Source organism: Cetorhinus maximus, chromosome 8, assembly GCF_964194155.1.
Source record: "Cetorhinus maximus chromosome 8, sCetMax3.hap1.1, whole genome shotgun sequence".
NCBI lineage: Eukaryota > Metazoa > Chordata > Chondrichthyes > Lamniformes > Cetorhinidae > Cetorhinus > Cetorhinus maximus.
The window spans coordinates 51,812,485-51,825,915 of NC_135886.1; the positions used below are offsets into that span (position 1 = coordinate 51,812,485).

Genomic DNA, 13,431 nt, shown 5'->3' on the forward strand with positions numbered 1-13,431 from the left:
CCTCCCTCTGCAAGCAACATGTCACCTTCTATGCTGCCTCTGCTCCATCTCCCTCTTAAGCTGCAGCCCAAGAGGGATTGCAATTATAACACCCATGACTGGGAACAAAGTGGTCTGACAGAGCACTTGTCACAACCAAGGCCTTTTCCACATGTAGCACCACTCTTTGTCGATTTCATCAATTCCAACCAAGTCCTCAAACCATCAAGCACTTCCACAAACTCAAACAGAGCCAGCAGAATCTAATCGACAAATAAACTACAAGTTGTTGATGATCCCTTTAAATAGCACTGGTGCGGGTTCTTTTTTTAAATTCATTCATGGGATATGGGCATTTCTGGCTAGTCCAGCGTTTATTGACCATCCCCTGAGAAGGGGGTGGTGAGCTGCCTTCTTGACCACTGCAGTCCATGTGGTGTAGCTTCACCCACAGTGCTATTAGGGAGGGAGTTCCAGGATTTAGACCCAGTGACAGAGCAGGAACAGTGATATATTTCCAAGATAGGATGGTGAGTGGCTTGAAGGAGAATTTGCAGGTGGCGGTGTTCTTATGTGTCTGCTGTCCTTATCCTTCTATGTGGTAGCGGTTGTGGGTTTGAAAGGTGCTATCGAAGGTGAGTTCCTGCAGTGCATCTTGCAGATGGTACACACTGCTGCCACTGTGTATCAGTGGTGGAGGAAGTGAATGTTTGTGAATGGGGTGCCAATCAAGCAGGCTGCTTTGTCCTGGATGGCGTCAAGCTTCTTGAGTGCTATTGGAACTGCTCTCATCCAGGCGAATGGAGAGTATTCCAACACACTCCTAATTTGTGCTTTGTAGATGGTGGACAGGCTTTGGGGAGTCAGGAGATGAGTTACTCACCACAGGATTTCTAGTCTCTGACCTGCCCTTGTAGCCACAGTATTTATATGGCTAGTCCAGTTCAGTTTCTGGTCAATAGTAACCCTCAGGAAGTTGATAGTGGAGTATTCAGCAATGTCAATGCCTTTGAATGTCAAGGGGTGATGCTTAGGTTCTCTCTTGTTGGAGATGGTCACTGCCTGACACTTCTGTGGCGCAAATATTACTTGCCACTTGTCAACCCAAGCCTGGATATTGTCCAGGTCTTGCTGCACTTGGACATGGACTGCTTCAGTATCTGAAGAGTCGCGAATGGTGCTGAACATTGTGCAATCATCAGCGAAGATCTCCATTTCTGACCTTATAATGGAAGGAAAGTTATTGATGAGGCAGTTGAAGATAGGCCTAGGACACGGCCCTGAGGAACTCCTGCAGCGATGTCCTGGAACTGAAATGATTGACCTCCAAAAACCACAACTATCTTCCTTTGTGCTACGTATGACTCCAACCAGTGAAGAGTTTTCCCCATGATTCCCATTGATTACAGTTTTGTTAGGGCTCCTTGATATCACACTCGGTCAAATGCTGCCTTGACATCAAAGGCAGTCACTTTTACCTCACCTCTGGAGTTCAGCTCTTTTGTCCATGCTTGAACCAAGGCTGTAATGAGGTCACGAGCTGAGTTGACCCTGATGAAATGCAAACTGAGCATCAGTGAGCAGGTTGTTGCTAAGCAAGTGCCACTTGATAGCGATATTGATGACCCCTTCCATCACTTTACTGATGATTGAGAGTAAACTGATGGGGCATTAATTGGATGGCTTGGATTTCTCTTGCTTTTTGCAGATAGGACATACCTGGACGATTTTCCACATTGCTAGGTAGATGCCAGTGTTGTAGCTGTGCTGAAACAGCTTCGCTAGGGCATGGCAAGTTTGGGAGCACAAGTCTTCAGTACTATTGCCAGAATGTTGTCAGGGCTCATAGCCTTCGCAGTATCCAGAGCCTTCAGCCATTTCTTGATATCACATGGATTGAATCAAATTGGATGAAGATGGGCAACTGTGATGCTGGCGACCTCTGGAGAGAGCCGAGATGGATCATCCACTCGGCATTTCTGGCTGAAGATTGTTGCAAATGCTTCAGCATTATCTTTGGCACTAAGGTGCTGGGTTCCTCCATCTTTGAGCATGTGGATATTTGTGGAGTCTCCTCCTCTAGTGAGTTATTTAATTGTCCACCACCATTCATGACCGGAAAAGATCTGATCTGTTGGTTGTGGAATTGCTTAGCTCTGTCTGTCGCTTGCTGCTTATGCTGTTTGGCATGCAAGTAGTCCTGTGTTGTAGCTTCACCAGGTTGACATCTCATTTTTAGGTATGTCTGATGTTGCTTCTGGCATGCCCTCCTGTACTCTTCATTGAACCAGGGTTGATGCCCTGGCTTGGTGATAATGGTAGATGGGGGATATGCTGGGTCATAAGGTTACAGATTGTGGTCGATTGTACATTCTGATGGCCCACAATGCCTCATGGTTGCCCAGTCTTGAGTTGCAAGATCTGTTAGAAATCTGTCCCATTTAGCACGGCAGTAGTGACACACAACACAATGGAGGGTATCCTCAATGTAAAAATAGGACTTTGTCTCCACAAGGCCAGTGCTGTTGTCACTCCTACCATCATGGACAGATGCACCTGCAACAGGCAGGTTGGTGAGGATGAGTTCAAGTATGGTTTTCCCTGAGGTTCCCTCAGCACCTGCTGCAGACCCAGTCTAGCAGCTATGCCATTTAAGACTCAGCCAGCTGGGTCTGGAGTGGTGCTACCAAGCCACTCTTGGTGATGGACATTAAAGTCCCCCACCCAGAGTACATTCTGCACCATTTCCACCCTCAGTGCTTCCTCTAAGTGGTGTTCAGCATGGAGGAGTATTGATTCATCAGCTGAGGGTGGCAGGGGACAGTACATGGCAATCACAGCAGATTTCTTTGCCCATGTTTGATCTGATATCATGAGACTTAATGAGTCCAGACTTGATGTTGAGGACTCCCAGGGCAACTCCCTCTTGACTGTATACCACTGTGCCCCCACCTCTGCTGGGTCTGTCCTGCTGGTGGGACAGAACATCGCCAGGGATGGTGATGGTGGCATCTGGGACATTAACTTTAAGGCATGATTCCATGAGTATGACTATGTCAGGCTGATGCTTGACTAGTCTGTGAGACAATGTTAGCACGTGTCCCCAGATGTTTGTAAGGAGGACTTTGCAGGGTTGACTGGGCTAATTTCCAGTTGTTGTTTCCTGTCCTACATCAATGTCAGGTGGCCCATCCAGTTTCATTCCTTATCCAATTTTCTTTAGTGGTTTGATACAACTGAGTGGCTTGCTAGGCCATTTAAGAGTCTGGTTCTGGAGTCACATGTAGGCCAGACTTCCTTCTCTAAAGTAGATTAGTGAACTAGATGGGTTTTTAAGACAATTGACAATGCTTTCATGGTTATCATTAAACTTTTAAGTCCGGATATTTATTGAATTAATATTCCACCATCTGCCTTGGTGGGATTTGAACCCAGGTCATTACCCTGGGTTTCTGGAATACTAATCCATCAACAATACCACTACTCCACCACCTTTCTGCTCCTGAATGCATGTTCATCTGTACATAATGAAGAAAGGGCATAAGCTGGAGCAGCGAGGTCAAAAATGGCAGTGCTGGTGTCAAATCAGCATTACACACTGACTAACGTCACAATCTGCTTACTTTGCATGTTTTCGTGTGTGCCTGATACAGATGTAATTTTGGTACCAAAGTGATACTCATAACACCAAAACTGCAGAGCCCAATTTTGCGACCCATGTGCATAAATGCCCAAAGTGTGATGAATGAAGTTGGTAAGCTGAAGACACAGGCAACCATATAGGATTATAATATATTGGCATTACAGGGACCAAACTCAAACAAGCGGAATTATGGGTATTGGTTGGTCTCGTCCACTGCCTGGAGATCCTGCAACAGCCCCATATTTCCTCCTTTTGGCAAGACCCATCCTGTTTAGTGCCAGAGGTTGACAACTGTTCATTTACAGGCAGCACCATTGGTGAGGCGAGGATGCTACCAGAAATACACCCAAGATCAGTAAGGGACCAGGCTAAGCTGAGTGAGAGCAGGATGGGGGAGTCACAGAATGGGGGATGTGATGGGAGTGGGGTCAACAGCAAGGGCAGCAGGGTGCCTCTGCAGTGGGAGCCCCTTCCCAATGCCGGGTCCCTCGATCAGGCACTGAGTGCCTTTAAGGGAATGAAGGGTCCTGTCCCCAAGGAGCCCACAAGCAACAGAGTTTGCCTTTTGGGCTCCCCACATGGCAATAGCACCTCACCCCGCTATGGATTGCTGGTTTGCTACCAGTAGCAGCAGGATGAGGCCCTTAAATTGGCAGCGGGGTGGGAAGGCTATCCATAAGCCTTCCTGCCCCTGACTTTATTGGACCAGAGATGGGAAGGCGGCGGAGTCTGCACTAGGCACTCTCCCGCTCAATAAAATGCCCCCCACACCTCCAAACCATCAGGGGAGGGCATTACATTCCATTCCACCCAACATTGCTGACAACCATGTATCAAGTACGAGAGGATAGGGAGAAAAGAGGGGGTGGCACTATTGATCAATGATACTATTGCAGCATTAGAAGGTTGGAGGAGTTGCAGATAGTGAAGAGGATTGTCAAAGGATACAACGGGATATAGATCGGTTGGAGACTTGGGCGGAGAAATGGCAGATGGAGTTTAATCCGGACAAATGCGAGGTAATGCATTTTGGAAGGTCTAATACAGGCAGGAATTATACAGTAAATGGCAGAACCCTTAAGTGCATTGACGGGCAGAGGGATCTGGGTGTACAGGTCCACAGGTCACTGAAAGTGGCAACGCAGGTGGATAAGGTAGTCAGGAAGGCATATGGCATGCTTGCCTTCATTGGCAGGGGTATTGAGTATAAAAGCTGGGAAGTCATGCTGCAGCTATATAGAACCTTGGTTAGGCCACACTTGGAATATTGCGTGCAATTCTGGTCGCTACATTACCAGAAGGATATGGAGGCATTGGAGAGGGTGCAGAGGAGGTTTACCAGGATGCTGCCTGGTTTGGAGGTTATTAGCTATGAGGAGAGGTTGGAGAAACTCGGATTATTCTCACTACAGCAACGGAGATTGAGGGGCAACTTGATAGAAGTTTACAAAATTATGAGTGGCATGGACAGAGTAGATAGTCAGAAGCTTTTTCCCAGGGTGGAAGAGTCAATTACTAGGGGACATAGATTTAAGGTGAGAGGAGAAAACCATAGAGGAGATGTGCGGGGCAAGTTTTTTATGCAGAGGGTAGTGAGTGTCTGGAATTCGCTGCTAGAGGAGGTGGTGGAAGCAGGTACGATAGTGGTGTTTAAGAGGCAGCTTGACAAATACATGAATAGGATGGGAATAGAGGGATACGGACCCCGGAAGTGCAAAATGTTTTAGTTGACAGGCAATATGATCGACGCAGGCTTGAAGGGCCGAAGGGCCTGTTCCTGTGCTGTACTTTTCTTTGTTCTTTGTTCTAGAAAGGGATGTTGTTGGATGTTGTAATGAGGGTTCAAAGACAAGGTCTATTTGGTTAGAAATAAAAGGACAATAGAGGAGCCATTCATGGCTGGGTGTAAACTATAGACCACCAAATAGTGCGGAGGAGATAGAGGAACAAATTTGTAGGCAAATAGCAGGACGATGCAAGAACTTTAGAGTAGTGATCATGGGGGTAAGCAGCAAAGAAGGGGAGGAATTCCTGAAATGTGTACAAGGGAACTTTCTTTATCAATGTTTTACCAACACACTAAAGAAGGCAACAGTGTTGGGTCTAGTTCTGGGGAACAATATGGGGCAAGTGGAACACATTTCATGAGAGAGCATTTGGGAAACATTGAGCAGATGATGTGGTTTAAGAGTAGTTTTGGAAATGGACAAGAAAAAATTAACTGTGAAAATATTCAACTGGACAAGCGCTAATGTTATTGGGTTAAAAAGGGTTCTGGCCCTGGTGAATTGGAATCAAGGATTGGAAGGTAAAACAGTAAATGAGCAGAGAGGCCTTCAAAAAGGAGATAGTTCAGATTCAGACTAGACACATTCCTAATAAGGGGAAAGAAGGGTAGCCAAAGCCAAATGACTAACAATATAGAGATTAAAATGAAACAGAAAAAGGAGGCTTTTGATAAACGTTGGATATGTTATTCAGTTGAGAATCAAGCTGAATACAAAAAGTACAGAGAAGACTTGAAGAAAGGAAGGAGGAGGACCTCCTTGTGAACCTGCTCCTGGGCTTGGCCAAGTTAGCCATTAACAGGTCCAGGCAGCGGGCGATCGAGGGGGTTGTCCCACCCGACTGTTTGCCCCTCTTCCGCAGCCAAGTTCGCGGCCGAGTGTCCCTGGAGAGGGAGCACGTGGTGTCTGCCGGCACCGTCGAGGCCTTCCATGCCCAGTGGGCACTGCGGGAGCTGGGGTCCTTTATCGACCCCCTTAATCACATTTTGATTTGATGTTTGTAAGTTTTCTTTAAACTTTGTCTTTGGTTTTACAGCTAACCTAACTCAGGGGCTGTGTTTACTTTATCCCTCATTTTGTTGATTTAGTTTATTAGGTTGGCTTTAAAAGAGCTAAAGAGACACCAAGTAAAACTGGTATGATTGAGTTAAGAGGTGTATCCTTGTGTTGGTTTACTCTGTAAAGAAATGTAAGCCTGACAAAGATTAGCTCCAGTATCATATTTCAACTGGTTTTCTGGAAGATAACAACAATCAGCCAATCCTCCTTAGATATGGGAGTGGTGCCAGTGAACTGGAGAATTGCAAATGTTACACCAATGTTCAAAAAAAGGGGAGAACAACTACAGGTCTGACAGCCTAATTTGGTGGGAAAACCTTGAGACAATAAACAGGGACAAAATTAATTGGCATTTGGAAAAGTGCGATCTAATAAATGAAATTCAGCATGAAGGAAAATCATTTTGAACTTAATTGAGTCCTTTGGTGAAGTAATGGAGAGGGTGGATGAGTGTAATGTGGTAGAGGTATTGATTTTAATCTTTCAAGATTACTTAAATTCTGGAAGGGTCCCTGTGGATTGGGAATAGCAAATGTAACATTATTCAAGAAAGGAGGGAGATAGGAAGCAAGAAACTATAGGCCAATTACCCTAACATCTGTTAGAGGGAAATGGCTAGAATCCATTATTAAGGTTATAGCAGGAAATTTAGAAAATCATAATGGGATCAGGCAGAGTCAACATGGTTTTGTGAAAGGGAAATCAAGGACATAAGGAGTCTGCAAAGGGACAGAGATAGGTTAAAAGAGTGAGCAAAAATTTGGCAGATAGAGTATAATATAAGAAAATGTGAACTTGTCCACTTTGGCAGGAAGGACAGAAATGTTGAATTATTTAAATGGAGAGAAATTGCAGAACTCTGAGGTACAGAGGGATCTGGGTGTTTTGTTACATGAATCAGAAAGTTAATATGCAAATACAGCAGAATGTTGTCATTTAATGCAAGGGTAATGGAATATTAAAATGGGTATGTTTTGCTACAGTTGTACAGGGCATTAGTGAGACCACAACTAGAGTACAGGGTACAGTTTTGGTTCCCTAATTTAAGAAAAGATCTACATGTGTTGAAAGCAGTTCAGAGAAGGTTCACTCGATTGATAAAAGCAAAATACTACGGATGCTGGAAATCTGAAACAAAAACGGGAAATGCATACGGGCTCAAAACGTTAACTCTGTCTTTCTCTCCACAGATGCTGTTAGACCTGCTGAGTTTTTACAGCATTTTCTGTTTTTGTCACTCGATTGATACCTGGGATGGGGCAACTATATTTTGAAGAAAGGTTAGACAGATTGGACTTATATCCGTTGGAGTTTAGAAGATTGAGAAGTGATCTTATTGAAACATAAAAGATCCTGAGGAGACTTGACAGGGTAGATGCTGATAGGATGTTTCCCCTTGTGGGAGAGACTAGAACTAGGGGACACAGTTTAAAAATAAGGGGTCTCCCATTTAAGATGGAGATGGGAAGAATTTTTTTCTCTGAGGGTTATGAATCTTTGGAACTCTCTTCCTGGAGAGTGGTCGAGGCAAAGTCAATGAATATTTTTAAAGTAGAAGTAGCTTGATTCTTGACTAACAATGGAGTCAAAGGTTTTCAGCGGTACATGGAATATGGAGTTAAAGCCACAACCAGATCAGCCATGGTCTTATTGAATGGTGGCGCAGGCTCAAGGGGCCGAATGGCCTACTCCTGCTCCTAATTCGTATGTTCGTATGTATGTGTGACAAAAGAAGAAGGGGCTGAATATATGGTAGCTAAATTTGCTGATGACACCAAGATAGTAGGAAACTAAGTTGTCAAGAGGAGGTAAAGAGTCTGCAAAGGGACATAGATAGGTTAAATGAGTGGGCAAAAGTTTGGCAGAAGGTGTATAATATGGGAAAAGTGAACTTGTCCATTTTGGCAGGAAGAATAGAAAAGCAGTATGCTATTTAAGTGGAGAGAGATTGTAGAACTCGGTACAGAGCGATCTGGGTAACCTGGTACATGAATCGCAATAAATTAGCATGCAGGTACAGCTAGAGGTTAAAAAGGCAAGTGGAATGTTGGTGTTTATTGCAAGGGGAATGGAATGTAAAAGTAAGGAAGTCTTACTGAAGCTGTACAGGACCTTGTTGAGGCTACATCTAGTGTACTGTGTATAGTTTTGGTCTCCTTATTTGAAAAGGGATATAATTGCATTAGAAGCAGTTCAGAGAAGATTTACTCAACTCATTCCTGGGATGAAGGGCTTATCTCAAGAAGAAAGGTTGAACAGTTTCAACCTATACCTAAATGAGTTTAGAAGAATGAGAGGTGATCTTATTGAAATGATAGGGTGCATACTGGGAGGATGTTTCCTCTTGAGGGGAGACTAGAACTAGAGGGCACAGTTTAAGAATAAGAGATCACCCTTTTAAGACAGATGAGGAGAAATTTTTTCTCTCAGATGGTCATTAGTCTGTGGAATTCTGTTCCGCAGAAAACAGTGGAGGCTGGGTCACTAAATGTATTCAGGGCTGAGTTAGGTAGATTTCTGATACATAAGAGAGTTAAGGGTTATGGGGATCAGGCAAGAAACCATGATCTTATCGAATGACAGAGCAGACTCAAAGGGTCAAATGGCCAACTGCTACTCCTAAGTCCTATTTAGACTTAACCCTGTCATGTCACTGAAATGACCTTAATCAATGCTACAAATGACAACTTATTTGTCTGTGACTGTGGTGCACTACCTTTCCTCATCCTTTTTGACCTGCCTGCAACCTTTGATATGGTTGACTACACCAATCTTCTCTAATGCCTCTCCTCCACTGTCGAGCTGTGGGACTGCCTTTACCTGGTCCGCTCTTATCTATCTCACCATAGCCAGATCCAGAGAATTTACAATAACTTCTCTTTACACCCTTGCACTGTTAGCTCTAGAGACCCTACAAGGATTTATCTTTGGCCCTTCCTCATTGCCATTTATATGAAAAAATAAAACAAAATGCCATTCATGGATGACATCATCTGAAGACACAACATTAGGTTCCACATGTACACTGACGATATTCAGCTTGATCTCACCACCACCACTCCCAACCCCTCCACTGCCTCTGTGTTAAGCTGCCTGTCTGACATCCAGTCCTGGATGAGCTGCGATCTACCCCTGATTTCTCCTTTAAGATGCTCCTTAAAACCTACATCTTTCACACAACTTTTGATCACCTGTCCTAATGCCTCTTTCTTTGCCTAAGTGGCGACGTTTGTCTGATAGTGCACCTGTGAAGCGTCTTGGATCATTTTTCTAATAAGTTATATAAAGGCAGGTTGTTGTTATTGTTGGACTTTTAAATAAATTATAACTACAAACAAAAAAAGTATTGGCGCCTCCTGCCTGTCTCTAACTCCTTTAGATGTTGGAATTGGGTCAAGTAGCAACCCTGACCAAAATTTCATTTTACAACTGCAAGCATCCTGTGGACAACAAGTAACAATTAGTTTGGAAAGAAATAGGAAAGTCAGAGTGTCGCAAACAGTGTTCAACTAAAACTAATCACTAATCTCCATGTACACAGTTCTGAAACAGCCCAACAAATGCACAATGATTTTTCTCCAACATGTAAAGATAGTTTACTGTGTTGTTTATACTGAATGTAAGATGAATTGGCAAAATGATTTGTGAATGCTTATGTCCCAGTTTGTTGTAGTCATGGTAACTCATATTTTTCTGACTTGTCATGCTATGATTCGCTCTGGGTGTGTGTTTGAAGACAAGCCCAAATTTTTTTCAATAACACAACACACATTACAAGTCCAAGAAACCAAGTTCCTCCATGGATACTCAGGATGAAGGCTCCTGGATGTCCATCATCAGTTTTCTTATATCTAAGAAAACTGTTGAAATCATTGGCCATTAAGATTGTAGGTATTGAGCTTCAACTCTCCTACAAAATTTATTTCAACAACTAGACAGAACTACACCAAAGTACACAGATCATGCAATTATATATTGATCTCTAGTTCAGTGCTTAAAATAGTTTGTCAATAGTACTGCTTAGGTTCTAAGAGAAAAAATCCATTTAAATTTTCAGAGTAGTTGCATTTCCATATTTCAAAACTTGAACAATAATTGCACACTCCCAATAATTTCTCACTATGTTTTGGTTTTCCATTTAATAGTTTTAATTTGCAGCTAGCTAAAAAGACCAGCGTTCTTGATTTTTCTTGTAAATCATTAACAGATTTTTGCAGCAATGATATTGTATATATTGAAGAGACCAGTACAACATACTGTTCAGAATGAGAGTGTGAGACCCAAATAATATTCCAGTTGTGTGATTGGGAAACCCTGGGAACTATCAGCAAAATCACTTTCCAAACTGACCTTCGAAGCCTTCAACAAGACTGATTAGCACGTTATTTGTTAATATTTCTACTCCCCTCCCTCAATCCATCGAACAGACCAAAAAAATGTGAACACTGCATCATTTTAAGCCACTGAAATTTTAATTTGAAAAGTCTTTTATTCTTATATAACTCTCACTGGTTATTAAACAGTCTACTTGTCTTTTATTGTCACACCCATAAAAGGTAGGTAACACTGGTTACCTATAATTTCCTGTTGATCTAAATACTAACCAGTATTCTAAGTCAAAATAAATTCCACACCAAACTCACCCCAATTTCAAAGCTGGTAGAGTTTCAGACAATCCACTGGTGCCCGGTTTAGGCAATTTTATGAAGCGTTAAAGTTGTTGCAGATTGATGTACCTATGACTTGACTGTAAACCACACCACCTGTCTCACTGCAAGAGCACTAACAAGTTCTGCCTTGCTGTCATTTCCGGGGCATTTCATTGTTCTCACTCCCCAGTGGTTGCGAGAGAGAGACAGAGAGAGGCGGGGTGGGGTGGGGTGAGCAAATGAGAACTGGCTCTACGTAACCAGAAGGGAGGGCCATGAAATTTGATGCTTTTCACCACAACAACTGCTGAGAGCGATACACCTGAGTTGAAACTTTATACAAAATAAAAACAGAATTACCTGGAAAAACTCAGCAAGTCTTTATACTATTGGATCAGTCATTTTAGCAATCTAACCACCAGGTTTCGGTTTGCTTGTACTCGCTGGGAAAGAAATTGCTAGGAAGGAAGAAAATAACAGCAAAAGCAAATATTTACTAAACAGGAAGGAACAGTGCAAGTATATTGACATTAGCTCTCCCACAGTTCTTGGGGATAGTGAAATCTAGTTAGTCAAAAAGAAGATAGTATAAAGAACTGTGTGAAATTACAGTAATTATCCTGCATACAAATTATCCTGTCAAAATAAAGTAATAGTAACTAGTTTGTTGTTGTAAACTAGTTCACAGTTGATTAGTCCAGGCTGTTTTAATTTGTCTCCACCTTTTCTCTCCTCCTTTCCAGAGGCCAATGAACAAGAGAAACAGAAAGGATCACTGAGAAATTTCATGGCTTCTCAATTAATGTTACCACTGTAACAATGCAGAGAACAGAGGCAGAGGGCAACAGATTTTTTCTGTTTCTTTTTATTGTACTTTTTTTCTTGATTTTTAACAGAAATTAATTAGACAACTAAAATTTATTTAAAACTGAAGCTTTACAGCCAAGACTAACCGAAAGCATAAACCAATTGATTTAAAGTGGCAGCTTGGCTTAATTGGCTAAGCTAGAATGTTGTACTCTGGAACCTGATTATACAACTTACACCGATACTCCAGTGAGGGAGTGCTGCATTGTTGCAAGCGCAACATCTGTGGTCAACCAGAAAGCTTAAAGATAGTATCAAACTTAACGAAAAAGTATATAATTGTGCAAAGATAGGTGGAAGGCCAGAAGATTGGACAGAATATAAGGACCAGCAATGGATGAGTAAAAGATTAATAAGAAGGGAAAAATTAGAGTAGGAGAGAAAGCTAGCCAGAAATATAAACACAGATAAGTAAGAGTTTCTATAAATATTTTAAAAAGAAACAAGTTAACGAAGGGAGCACTGGACCTATAGAAAGTGAGCCTGGGGAATTGATAATGGAAAACAAAGAAATGGCAGATGAATTGAACAGGTATTTTGCATCAGTCTTCACTATAGAGGATGCAAGTAACATCCCAGAAACAGCTATAAATCAAGAAATGGAAGGGAGGGAGGAACTCAGGAAAATCACGATTACCAGAGAAGTGGTACTGAGTAAATTGTTGGAGCTGCGGCTGACAAGTGCCTGGGTCCTGACGGACTTATCCTAGGGTCTTAAAAGAAGTGGCTAATGAGACAGTTGATGCATTGGTTTTAATTTTCTGAAACTCAATAGATTCGGGGAGGGTCCCATTAGATTGGAAGATAGCAAATGTAACTCCATTATTCAAAAAAGGGAGGGAGACTGAAAGTGGGAAACTACAGGCCAGCTAGCTTAACATCTATCATAGAGAAAATGTTAGAAGCTGTTATTAAAGAAGCTGTAGCAGGGCAGTTGGATAAGTTCAAGGTAATCAGGCAGTGTCAACATGGTTTTGTGAAAGGGAAATCATGTTTAAGCAAATTATTGGAGTTCTTTGAGGAAGTAACATATGCTGTGGATAAAGGGGAACCGGTAGATGTACTGAACTTAGATTTCCAGAAGGCATTTGATAAAGTGCCACATCAAAGGTTATTGCGGAAAATAAAAGCTCATGGTGTAGGGATTAACATGTTGGCATGGATAAAAGATTGACTGGCTAACAGAAAGCAAAGAGTAGGCATAATTGGGTCTTTTTGTGGTTGGCAAGATGTAACAAGTAGTGTGTCACAAGGATCATTGCTGGGACCTCAACTATTTACAATTTATATAAATGACTTGGATGAAGGGATGGATCAGATGGTTGCCAAATTTGCTGATGATGCAAAGGTAGGTAGGAAAGTAAGTTGTGAAGAGGACATAAAAAGGCTACAAAAAGATATAGATCAGTTAAGTGATAGGCAAAGATCTGGCAAATGGAGAATAATG

The 13,431-nt window shown here is 42.4% G+C and overlaps 1 long non-coding RNA gene across 1 annotated transcript in view; it reads right to left on the reverse strand.

Annotated features, from left to right (window-relative positions):
• The window catches only part of LOC144683623 (uncharacterized), a 28,951-nt gene extending 17,650 nt beyond the window's left edge, over positions 1-11,301 (reverse strand). Inside the window, exon 1 of the long non-coding RNA XR_013577304.1 lies at positions 11,112-11,301. This is a non-coding gene — a long non-coding RNA (uncharacterized LOC144683623). The remainder of the gene's footprint in view (positions 1-11,111) is intronic.
• Positions 11,302-13,431: the final 2,130 nt, after the last annotated feature.